General features: G+C 38.7%; 1 pseudogene; it reads right to left on the bottom strand.

Annotated features, from left to right (window-relative positions):
• The window catches only part of LOC110576153, an 89935-nt pseudogene extending 89217 nt beyond the window's left edge, over positions 1 to 718 (bottom strand).
• Positions 719 to 13268: the final 12550 nt, after the last annotated feature.

Genomic DNA, 13268 nt, shown 5'->3' with positions numbered 1-13268 from the left:
CAAAGAAGACATCCAAATGGCCAACAGACACATGAAAAAGTGCTCAATATCACTCAGCATCAGGGAAATCCAAAACAAAACCTCAATGAGATACCACCTCACACCAGTCAGAATGGCTAAAATTAACAAGTCAGGAAACAACAGATGTTGGTGGGGATGTGGAGAAAGGGGAACCCTCCTACACTGTTGGTGGGAATGCAAGCTGGTGCAGCCACTCTGGAAAACAGTATGGAGGTTCCTCAAAAAGTTGAAAATAGAGCTACTCTATGACCCAGCAATTGCACTACTGGGTATTTACCCCAAAGATACAAATGTAGTGACCCGAAGGGATATGTGCACCCTGATGTTTATAGCAGCAATGTCCACAACTATGGAAAGAGCCAAGATGTCCATCGACAGATGAATGGATAAAGAAGAAGTGGTATATATATACAATGGAATATTATGCAGCCATCAAAAGGAATGAAATCTTGCCAATTGCAACGATGGGGATGGAACTGGAGGGTATCATGCTGAGTGAAATAAGTCAAACAGAGAAAGACATGTATCATATGATCTCACTTATATGAGGAATTCTTTTTTTTTTTGAAACCATTAAGTTTTTATTAAAAATCCAGTTAACATACAGTGTAATACTACTTTTAGGTGTACAGTTTAGTGATTCAACACTTAATTATAATACCTGGTGCTCATCACGAGTGTACTCTTTAAACGCCATGACCTATTTAACTTATTTAACGTATTTCACCCCTCCTACCTCCCCTCTGGTAACCATCAGTTTGTTCTCTATAGTTTCTTGGTTTGCCTCTTTCTTGTGCCCCCCCATGATCATTTGTTTCTTAAATTCAACATGAGCAAAATCATATGGTATGGGTCTTTTTCTGACTGACTTATTTCACTTAGCATGATACTCTCTAGCTCTATCCACATTGTTGCAAGTGGCAAGATTTTGTTCTTTTTTATGGCTGAGGACTATTCCAGTTTGTTTATTTATACACACACACACATGCACCCCACTCTTCTTTTTTTTTAATTTTATTATGTTATGTTAGTCACCATACAATACATCATTAGTTTTTGATGTGGTGATCCACGATCCATTGTTTTTGTATAACACCCAGTGCTCCATGCAGTATGTGCCCTCCTTAATACCCATCACTGGGCTAACAAATCCCCCCACCCTCTTCCCCTCTAAAACCCTGTTTGTTTCTCAGAGTCCATAGTCTCTCATGGTTCTTCTCTCCCTCCGTTCCTCCCCCCTTCATTTTTCCCTTCCTTTCCTAATGTCCTCCATGCTATTCCTTATGTTCCACAAATAAGTGAAACCATATGATAATTGACTTTCTCTGCTTGACTTATTTCACTTAGCATAATCTCCTCCAGTCCCATCCATGTTGATGTAAATGTTGGGGATTCATCCTTTCTGATGGCTGAGTAATATTCCATTGTCTCTATGGACCACATCTTCTTTATCCATTCGTCTGTTGAAGGGCATCTTGGCTCTTTCCATAGGTTGGCTATTGCAGACATTGCTGCTATGAACATGGGGTGCATATCACCCTTCTTTTCACTACATCTGTGTCTTTAGGGTAAATACCCAGAAGTGCAATTGCTGGGTCATAGGGTAGCTCTATTTTTAAATTTTTAAGGAACTTCCACACTGTTTTCCTAAGTGGCTGTACCAACTTGCATTCCCGCCAATGGTGTAAGAGGGTTCCCCTTTCTCCACAACTTCTCCAACATTTGTTTTTTCTTTCCCTATCCATTTTTGCCATTCTAACTGGTGTAAGGTGGTATCTCAATGTGGTTTTGATTTGAATTTCCCTGATGGCTAATGATGATGCACATTTTTTCATGTGTCTGTTAGCCATTTGTATGTCTTCTTCAGAGAAGTGTCTGTTCATGTCTTCTGCCCATTTTTTGACTTGATTATTTGTTTTTTGGGTGTTGAGTTTGAGAAGTTCTTGATAGATCTTGGATACCAGCCCTTTGTCAGTAGTGTCATTTGCAAATATCTTCTCCCATTCTGTGGGTTGTCTCTTTGTTTTGTTGACTGTTTCCTTGGCTGTGCAGAAGCTTTTTATCTTAATGAAGTCCCAGAAGTTCATTTTCGCTTTTGTTTCACTAGCTTTTGGAGATGTATCTTGAAAGAAGTTGCTGTGGCCGATGTCAAAGAGGGTACTGCCTATGTTCTCCTCTAGGATTTTGATGGACTCCTGTCTCACATTGAGGTCTTTCATCCATTTTGACTTTATCTTTGTGTATGGTGTTAGAGAATGGTCGAGTTTCATTCTTCTGCATGTGGCTGTCCAATTTTCCCAGCACCATTTATTGAAGAGACTTTCTTTTTCCCATTGCATGTTTTTTCCTGCTTTGTCAAAGATAATTTGACCATAGAGTTGAGGGTCCATATCTGGGTCCTCTATTCTGTTCCATTGGTATATATGTCTGTTTTTGTGCCAGTACCATGCTGTCTTGGTGATCACAGCTTTGTAATATAGCTTGAAATCGGGCAACGTGATGCCCCCAGCTTTGTTTTTCTTTTTCAACATTTCCTTGGCGATTTGGGGTCTTTTCTGATTCCATACAAATTGTAGGATTATTTGTTCTAGCACTTTGAAAAATGTCATTGGAATTTTGATCAGGACCGCATTGAAGGTAAAAATTGCTCTGGGTAGCATCGACATTTTAACAATGATTATTCCTCTGATTCATGAGCATGGAATATTTTTCCATCTTTTTGTGTCTTCTTCAATTTCTTTCATGAGTGTTCTGTAGTTCCTAGAGTATAGATCCTTTACCTCTTTGGTTAGGTTTATTCCGAGGTATCTTATGGTTTTTGGTGCTATTGTAAATGGAATTGTTTCTCTAATTTCTCTTTCTACAGTTGCGTTGTTAGTGTATGAGAAAGCAACTGATTTCTGTGCATTGATTTTGTACCCTGCCACATTACTGAATTGCCGTATGAGTTCTAGTAATTTGGGGGTGGAGTCTTTTGGGTTTTCCACGTAAAGTATTATGTCGTCTGTGAAAAGAGAGAGTTTGACTTCTTCTTTGCCAATTTGAGTATCTTTTATTTCTTTTTGTTGTCTGATTGCTGTTGCTAGGACTTCTAGTACTATGTTGAACAATAGTGGCAAGAGTGGGCATCCTTGTCGTGTTCCTGATCTTAAGAGAAAGGCTCTCAGCTTTTCCTTGTTGAGGATGATATTTACTGTGGGTTTTTCATAGATGGATTTTATGAACTTGAGGAATGTTCCCTCTATCCCTATACTCTGGAGTTTTAATTAAGAAAGGATGTTGCATTTTGTCAAATGCTTTTTCTGCATCAATTGAGAGGACCATATGGTTCTTGTCTCTCCTCTTATTAATGTGTTCTAACAAATTGATTGATTTGTGAATGTTGAACCACCCTTGCATCACAGGGATAAGTCCCACTTGGTCGTGGTGGATGATCCTTTTAATGTATTGTTGGATCCTATTAGCTAGGATTTTTGTTGAGGATTTTGGAATCCATATTCATCAGGGATATCAGTCTGAAATTCTCCTTTTTGATGGGGTCTTTTCCTGGTTTGGGGATTAAGGTAATGCTGGCCTCATAGAATGAGTCTGGAAGTTTTCCTTCTGTTTCTATTTTTTGAAACAGCTTCAGTAGAATAAGTATTATTTCTTCTTTGAATGTTTGGTAGAATTCCCCAGGGAATCCATCAGGCCCTGGACTCTTGTTTTTTGGGAGGTTTTGGATCACTGCTTCAATCTCATTACTGGTTATTGGCCTATTCAGGTTGTCAATTTCTTCCTGTTTCAGTCTTGGCAGCTTATAGGTTTCCAGGAAGGCCTCCATTTCATCCAGATACTCAGTTTATTGGCATAGAGTTGTTGATAATAATTTCTACTAATTGTTTCTATTTCCTTGGTATTAGTCGTGATCTCTCCCCTTCCATTCATAATTTTATTAATTTGGGTCCTTTCTCTTTTCTTTTGGATAAGTCTGGCCAGTGGTTTATCGAGTTTATTAATTCTTTCAGAGAACCAACTTCTAGTTTCGTTGATCTGATCTACTGTGTTTCTGGTTTCTAATTCATTGATCTCTGCTCTAAATTTAATTATTTCTCTTCTAATGTGTGGCTTAGGCATCATTTGTTGCTTTTTCTCTAGTTCTTTAAGGTGTAGAGTTAGTTGGTGAATTCGGGATTTTTCTATTTTTTTGAGTGAGGCTTGGATGGCTATGTGTTTCCCCCTTAGGACTGCCTTTGCAGTATATATGAGGAATTCTTAATCTCAGGAAACAAACTGAGGGTTGCTGGAGTGGTGGGGATTGGGAGGGATGGGGTGGCTGGGTGAGGGACACTAGGGAGGATATGTGCTATGGTGAGTGCTGTGAATTGTGTAGGACTGTTGAATAACAGACCTGTACCTCTGAAACAAATAATACATTATATGTTAAAAAAAAGAAGAAGATTGTAGGAAGGGAAAAATTGAAGGTGGGGAAATCGGAGGGAGAGAAAAACCATTAGAGACTATAGACTCTGAGAAACAAACTGAGCATTCTAGAGGGGAGGGGGATGGGGGGATGGGTTAGCCTGGTGATGGGTATTAAAGAGGGCACTTACTGAATGGAGCACTGGGTGTTATACACAAACAATGAATCATGGAACACTACATCAAAAACTAATGATGTAATGTATGGTGATTAACATAACATAATAAAATTTTTAAAAATGAAAAAAAAAAGTTTAGCTTTCATTGCTCTAGGAAGAAAATTGAGTTTTAAGTAATAAATAATCATTAAACTGATGCATGGTATAGGAGAATAGAGCGATGTTTAAGAGTACCATAGGTAAACTAATCTGGAATATTTAAAAAGTTGAGATATTATGACTACATTGTAGTTTCCTTCTTTGTTGAGAAATTAGGTTTTTTTTTTCATAGCTGTGCTCAAAGTGAAAATCTGTAAACGTAAATGTAGACCACATTGCATATATTTCTTAAAAAACATTTCTTCACAAAGCAATCAATGTATCTGGCAAAGTATCTGGCCAAAAATAAAATAAATTTATAAAATTTCTCTAGGGCAAGGAAATACTGTGTGTATGTTTAATTTGAAATAGAATAAACCAGATAAATTTATGTACTTCAGTATTCTGTGGTTACAACTATTTTTCATAACCTTAGATTAATATTATACAAATTTATGAAGCAAAACTTATTACCACCTTGGATGCTTAATTTATGTGACTAAAGCAATTAAAACTTATTTATTTCATTTATAGATATGATTACAAAGATAACTCTAAAATTTCACACAAAACAAATCATAGATGCTTTAAAAACACTCAGGCCATTACTGAATGAAAAATGGATAAATATAATGGAATAATGAATAGTAGAGGCCTCTTCTCAAAAGATTAAAGAATAGGCAACCTATCAATTCTATGTTAGGAGTTGCAAGAGCAAATTATCCTATATAAATCTGGAATCTAAGAGAAATTGATAAAAGCAGATTCAAAAATCCTGCCACGGTCCAGCATTGCAAATTTAATGTTTTCTCTATTATTTTCAAGTACAAATTACATGTTCCTGTCACTGGATAAGAGTTGGGGGGATGTTTATCTGATAGCAAGAATGGAAAACTCTCAGGTCAGATTCTGTTCCCTCAGGTGTGGTTACATTTCTGGATTCCTAGTGGGGGCTTAGATTTCCCAGTTCATGCATCCTACTAGGGAAGAAAGATGAGTTGAGTGGGTGCTCTCCTAAGAATCAGGCAGGAGAGGCTTATGAGCTCTCTGCCAACTGGGAGAGTCATACCTGAAATAGTCTGTGCTAGGCAAACTTTGAATGACCCACAAAATCTCTGCCCCATGGTGAGTATGACCCATACAATTACCTTCCATTAAGGATCTGTGAATATAATTGGATATTACTCCCTCATTTGGAATACTAATCAGTTGACTTTGAGATACACAACAGGAAACTAATTCTAGGTGGCCCTGATGTTTCAGAGAAAGATTTAAAAGATGAAGGGAGTTTCAAAAAAGTCTGGTCTTGCTGGTTTTGAAAATGCAGCCAATTTGAGCTCAACAGCTGGAAAGAAATGAAGTATGCCAGCAACCACACGGACTTGGAAAAGGAGCCTGAGCCTCAGAGGAGACCCCAGCTCTGGCCAACACTTTGATTTCAGTATGATGAGGGCCTGAGAAGAGGACCCAGCTATTGAACGCCTAGACTCTTACTCATGGAAACTATAAGATGATAATGAATTTGTATTGTTTTAAACCAATAAGTTTGTGGTAATTTGCTATGCAGCAATAAAAAACTAAAGCACAGTCTAATTATGTTTTGCCAAAAAGGAAGCCCGAGCTAAAACAGAAAAAAAAAAAATGTAACTAAGAATAATTTGGCATGTGCAAATATGAAGAAGAAAGTGAAAATGAAAATGGAAAGTGAAGGATCAAAGGTGAAGTTGCCAAAACTATCAAGAGGAGGACAAATTGAGGAGAACGAAAGGAAGGCGGGGAGGATACTAGACAAGGGTCGGGATTTGTTCTGGACTACTCTGACAAAGTAATGTGAATAACTTTTGTTTTAGAATGCAGATTTTAAAAAAACACTTTTCTGCCCTACTAGATAGATAAATGCTACTAAGTATCTATCACTGATTTTTAGAACAATGAGAAAGTCATAGGGTTAATGCTGGACCTAAACAGACTGGGCAAGAGAAACTGTAATGAAACATAGTAGATATTTATGGAGAGGGAAAAATGATTCACAAAGCGGTGAGAAGGATGCTACACAAAGTGGTGAGAAGGAAGGAAGTTTTAGTAAGCTTAGAATGGGTCATCAAATTAGTAGCAGGTTTCTATAATGAAAAATATGATACATGTTTGGATTTTTTTGTTTTTTATTTCTATTTTTTATTTAGAAGTTTTTATTTAAATTAATTAGTTAATATACAGTGTGATATTAGTTTCAGGTATACAATATATTGATTCAACATTTCCATACCACCCCCGGTGTTCATCACAAGTGTACTCCTTAATCTTCATCACTTACTTCACCCAGGCAAACACTTACCTCCCCTCTGGTAACCATCAGTTTGTTCTCTATAGTTAAGAATTTGTTTCTTGGTTTCTCTCTCTCTCTCTTATTTTTTTCCTTTTGCTTCTTTGTTTTATTTCTTACATTCCACATATGAGTGAAATCATAAGGTATTTGTCTTTGACTGACATTTCATTTAGTGTTAAACTCTCTATCTCTATCCGTGTCCTTGCAAATGGCAAGATTTCATCCTTTTGTGGCTGAATAAAATTCCATTGTATATATATACCACCTCTTCCTTATCCATTCATCAATTTCATCAGTCAGTGGACACTTGAGCTGCTTCTATATCTTGGCAATTGTAAATAATGCTGCTATAAACATAGGGATGCATGTATCCCTCTGAAATAGTATTTTTGTGTACTTTGGGCAATTACCTAGTAGTACAATTGCTGCGTTGTAGGGTAGTGCCTATAATGGTTTATTTCTTTTTTTTTTTTCTTTTCAATTTAGGAACTACCCATACTGTTTTCCAGAGTGCCTGCACCACTTTGCATTCCCATCAATACTGCAAGAGGGTTCCCCTTTCTGCACATCCTTGCCAACACCTGTTGTTTCATGTGTTGTTGATTTTAATGATTCTGACAGGTATGAGGTATTATCTCATGGTAGTTTTGACTGGTATTTCCCTGATGTTCAGTGATGTTGAGCATATTTTCATGTGTCTGATGGCCATTTGTATGTCTTCTTTGGAAAAATGTCTGTTCATGTCTTCTCCCCATTTTTTAACTGGATTATTTGTTTCTTGGGTGTTGAGTTTTATAAGTTCTTTATATATTGTGGATTCTAACCCTTTATCACACATCATTTGCAAATATCTCCCCCCATTCAGTAGGTTGCCTTTTAGTTTTGTTTATCATTTCCTTTGCTGTGCAGAACTTTTTATTTTGATGAAGTCCCAATAGTTTATTTTTTTCCCTTGTTTCCTTTGCCTCAGGAGGCATATCTAGAAATAAGTTCTTACAGCCAACATCAAAGAGGTTATTGGCTGTGTTCTCCTCTAGAATTTTGGTTGTTTCCTGTCTCACATTTAGGTCTTTCATCCATTTGGAACTTATTTTTCTGTGTGGTGTAAGAAAGTGGTTAGCTTCATTCTTTTGCATGTTGCTGTCCAGTTTTCCCAACACCATTTGTTGAAGAGACTATCATTTTCCCTGTTGGGTATTCTTTCCTGTTTTGTTCAAGATTAATTGACCATATAGTTGTGGGTTCATTTCTGGGTTTTCTTTCTGCTCCATTAATCTATATGTTTATTTTTGTGCCAGTACCATACTGTCTTGATCACTACAGCTTTGTAATATAAATTGAAGTCCAGAATTGTGATGCCTCCATCTTTGCCTTTCTTTTTCAAGATTACTTTGGCTATTTAGGGTCTTTTGTGGTTCCATACAAATTTTAGAATTGTTGGTTCTAACTCTGTGAAAAATGCTGTTGGTATTTTGATAAAGATTGCATTAAATGTGTAGATTGCTTTGGGTAGTAGAGATTCCTTGACAATATTTGTTCTTCCAAACCATAAGCATGGAATATCTTTCCATTTCTTGGTGTTATCTTCAGTTTCTTTCATCAGTGTTTTATAGTTTTTGGAGTACAGGTCTTTCACCTCTTTGGTTAGGTTTATTCCTAGGCATCTTAGGTTTTTGTGGGCAATTGTAGATGAGAGTGATTCCTTCATTTCTCTTTCTGCTGCTTTATTATTGGAGTACAGAAATCCAACAGATTTTTGTATGTTGACTTTATATCTGTGACTTTACTGAATTCGTGTATCAGTTCTAACAAGATTTTGGTGGAGTCTTTTGGGTTTCCAATACAGAGTAACCTGCCATCTGCAGATAGTGAAAGTTTTCCTTCTAATTCCAACATCTTACTAATGTTCATATTGATTAGGTCTCTGGCAGTTGGTACTGTCTCTTGTTCTTTTTTTTTTTGAGGTGATTTTGTCCATCTTGTCATTTTGTCCAGAGGAGAGTAGATGAATGAGAGAACAAAATGCTAACAAGGTAACAACATCCCCAGAAAATATACACTAAACAAATCAGAAGAGACCTGAAACCACGGGAAAAGAAAAGGAAAGAAAGAAAAAGATAAAAACAGACAAACAAACAAAACAAAATACAGAATATAATCAAATATGATCAGGCTGGTGCATAGATCAGTGCCACACACAAGATTTTGGGTGTATTTTGGTCTGTTAGAAGAAAGTGCCTCCCAAAATTTTAAAGAAAGAAAAACTTATATATGTACAAAAATAAGGGTAAATATGATGAAGGGATGGAATATGACTGGACAGATAAAAATTATAAAAGATTTTACAAAAGGTATTGATAAGACATTGGTTGAAAAAAGAAAGAAAAGGAATTACAAAAAAAAAAGGGGAGAGAGAGTGTGTTCAGGCAAGAGACTCGAACAAAGGCATACACTAGAGATTTAGGGTGTATTTTGGTCTGTTAGAAGAAACTGTATCACAAAATTTTAAATTTTAAAGAGAACAACTTATATATATATACCAAAAATAAGTTTAACTATTATGAATAGGACTCTAAAAATGAAAAATAAAAAAGATTCTTAAAAAAGGGATTGATAAAATGTTGGTTGAAAAAGGGAAAAAGAAAAATTTAAAAAAAGAAAGAAAAAGAAAAAAATAAAATTAAATAAATTAACTTTGGGGCGCCTGGGTGGCTCAGTTGGTTAAACGACTGCCTTCGGCTCAGGTCATGATCCTGGAGTCCCGGGATCGAGTCCCACATCGGGCTCCCTGCTCAGCAGGGGGTCTGCTTCTCCCTCTGCCCTCTTCCCTCTCGTGCTCTCTGTCTCTCATTCTCTCTCTCTCAAATAAATAAATAAAATCTTAAAAAAAAAATTAACTTTGAAAAACTAAAGAATCGGGGGGAAAAACGCCATGAATTCTATGTGCTGTATTCCCCTAGTGCTGGCCTTCTGCTCTTCTCATTGATTGGTAAACTTGGTCTTGGCTGGCTGTTCTTGCTGATCTTCTGGGGGAGGGGCCTGTTGCCGTGGTTCTCAAATGTCTTTGCCTGAGGCGGAATTGCCCCACCCTTGCAGGGGGTGGGCTAAGTAATCTGCTCAGGTTTTCTCTTGGTAGCTTTTGTTCCCTGCAAGCTTACCATACAGCTTTGGAGGATGAGAGTGAAAATGGCGACCTCCCAATCTCTGCCCCGGAGGTGCTGAGAACTCGGGGCTCTACTCCTCAGTGAGCCCCCCAAGAAAAGCAGTCAATCACTCCTCTCCCCCTGGTCTCCGGCTGCACTCTGTGCTCACCCGGCCTGTGACCGAGCATTTCTATCTCTGGCACACGACCCCGTGTGGATTCTCCAAACCCAGCAAATTGCTGTGGTGTGCTCCTGTGCTGCTCCTACCAGGGGAGGAAAGGGAGTCTCCCTCGATCTGCCGCTTGTTCAGTCCCTGCTGGAAGAGCAGTGTCCCAACTGTGCCGCAGATCACGGTTTATGGCAACCCCGAGCTGAGAGCCCATTCCTCAGCTCCGTCTCTGCAGCCAGCTTCCCTGCTCCAATACCTGGGAACTCTGCCACACTCAGGCACCCCCAGTCTTTCTGTGACCCTGAGGGTCCCGAAACCACACTGTCCCAGCGAGGGTTCCACCTCCCACTTAGCCACTGGAGCGATGTCCCTCAGTGGAGCCGACTTCTAAAAGTTCCGATTTTGTGCTCTGCTGCTCTATCCCTTGCCGGTAGCGGCTGATGGACGCTCCCTCCCCCTGCCGTCTATCTTCCCGAATATCACCTAGGATTCACTTCTCCACATGTCCTACCTTCCAGAAAGTGGTCACTTTTCTGTTCAGAGAGTTGTTGCTATTCTTTTCTTTCATCTCCTGTTGAGTTGGTAGGTGTTCAGAATGGTTTGATCCCTATCTAGCTGAATTCCTGAGACCAGACGAAATTTAGGCCTCCTAGTCCTCCGCCATCTTGCTCCTCTAGCCCCTATGTCTTTTTGTTGGAGTGTTTAGTCCATTTACATTCAAAATAAGTATTGATAGATATGTATTTACTGACATTTTATTACTTGTTTTTCTTTGCTTTTGGAGATTTTCTCTGATCATGTGTTTGTCAATTTTTGGTCTCTCTTTTGCACTTAGTGAGTACCATTTCATATTTCTGGCTGGGCTACTGTAGTGGTTATGAACTCCTTTAGTTTTTGTTTGTCTGGGAAACTCCTTATTTCTCCTTCTATTCTGAAGGATAGACTTGCTGAATAGAGTATTCTTGCCTGCAGATTTTTCCCATTCAGCACTTTTAAATATCATGCCACTCTCTTCTGACTTGCCAAGTTTCTATTAAGAAACTGCCAGCTAGCCTTATGGGTTTTCCCTTATAAGTTAAAGACTTCTTTTATCTTGCTGCTTTTAAGATTTTTTTTTTATCACTATATTTTGCAAATTTAATTATAGTATGTCTTGGTGTTGGCCTGCTTTTGTTGACTTTGATGGGATTGTCTGTTCCTCCTGCATCTGTATATCTGTTTCCTTCCCTAGATTAAGGAAGTTGTCTGCTACTATTTCTTGAAATAAATTTTCTGCCCCCTTTTCTCTCTCTTCTTCTGGGATTCCTATAATACAAATGTTATTATTTTTGATGGAGTCAGAGTTCCCTAAGTGTATTCTCATGTTTCATAATTCTTTATCTCTGTTGTTCAACTTTATTATTTTCCATTATTTTGTCTTCTACATCACTAATCCATCCCTCTGCTTCTTTCACCCTTCTGTTCATTGCATTAAGCCTGTTTTCAATCTCATTTCTATCATTCTTCATCTCTGATTGATTCTTTTTTAAAACGGTTTTTAACTGTTTTATCTCTGTGGAAAGAGTCTCACTGATGTCTTCTATTCTTTTCTCAAGCCCAGTAAGTATCCCTATGATTGTTGCTCCATCAAGCATGTTACTTATATCTATTTTGCTTAGATCCCTGTGGCCTTATCTTATTCTTACATTTTAGATAAATCCCTCCATCTTGACATTTTTTAAGTCTCTGTCTTCTTTGTGTTAGAAAGGCCAGTTATGTCTCATGCTCCTGAAAGTAATGGCCTATGAAGAGGTCATGCAATGCTCAGGGCCTGGCACTTCAGAAAGTGTTTCCAAGTTTGCTGAGTGCCCTCTGGTATTGTGTTGTGGCTGCTCTATGCTTCAGGCCCGTTGTCTGCAGAGGCACTCCTTGCCAGTTATGGGCGGTGTTTTGCCCCTGGCCTGAATGTGGCAAGTTTTAACTGGTGTACTCTGATCTACTTGTGAATTGAGACCTGACACCAACACCACCAGACCTCAGGCCCTGCAGAACTCTCTGATCAAGAGATGTGGTGTGGGAAGGGGTTTGTGCTGCTCTTCTGGCGGAAGGCCCTTCCTTGCTGGGACTAAGGCAAGCTTGACATAGAAGTGGAGTCCTGCCTGGGTGCAGGGAGGTGGGGCTTTGTGTAAGCAAGTTAGGCAGCCAGTGTCCTTGTTGAGCTGCTTCCCTCAGGTGGCTCTGTGTTTATGCTGAGGGGTGAGGGAGGAAAACGATGCCACCCAGCTCCTTTGTTCCTGTAGAGGTATCTTCTTGAATGCTAACTCTCAGGTATGTGCTTCAAGAATGAATAATATCCACACTGTATGCCCCAGGTGTTTTTCAGATCTCTGTTTCCATATTGTCTGCCACTGGATTATTTGCCTGCTTTGTCTCCTGGAGCAGCCCTCTGAGCTCTATCCTCACCAAGCTCTGTGAACTTAAAACCCAGGCTTTAAGCCCCACTCTTTGCAACAACTCACAAAATTTAGTCCCTCTTGTTTTCCAAGCTAATTGCTTTGGGGAAATGTTCTTGTGCATTTCCCTGTGTGCTCCTCTTTTTCCACCCTTCTCCTTGGCTCCCTCCCCTCCCCAGCACCCATGATCTATTTCTCCCCTAAATCACATCTTCACACTTCCTTACTTCTTGGATGTAGCCTCTCCTCTCCTTTTAGTTATTAAGTTTGTTCTGTCAGTCTTCAGGTCAACTTCTGGGGTATTTAGGATGATTTGATAGTTATCTAGGTGTGTTTGTGGAATTATATGAGCGAGGGTCCTCCTATTTTGCTGCCATATTCCTCTCAAAGGAGCCCCTAGTCCTTTTATAAGTCTGACACCTTTTTGTTGAAAGATATACCTAACTGATGTCTACTGCT

This window comes from Neomonachus schauinslandi, chromosome X (genome assembly GCF_002201575.2).
Source record: "Neomonachus schauinslandi chromosome X, ASM220157v2, whole genome shotgun sequence".
NCBI classification, from domain to species: domain Eukaryota; kingdom Metazoa; phylum Chordata; class Mammalia; order Carnivora; family Phocidae; genus Neomonachus; species Neomonachus schauinslandi.
Note: the sequence above shows the minus strand (reverse complement) of the source record. Positions and strands in the feature narration are given on the sequence as shown.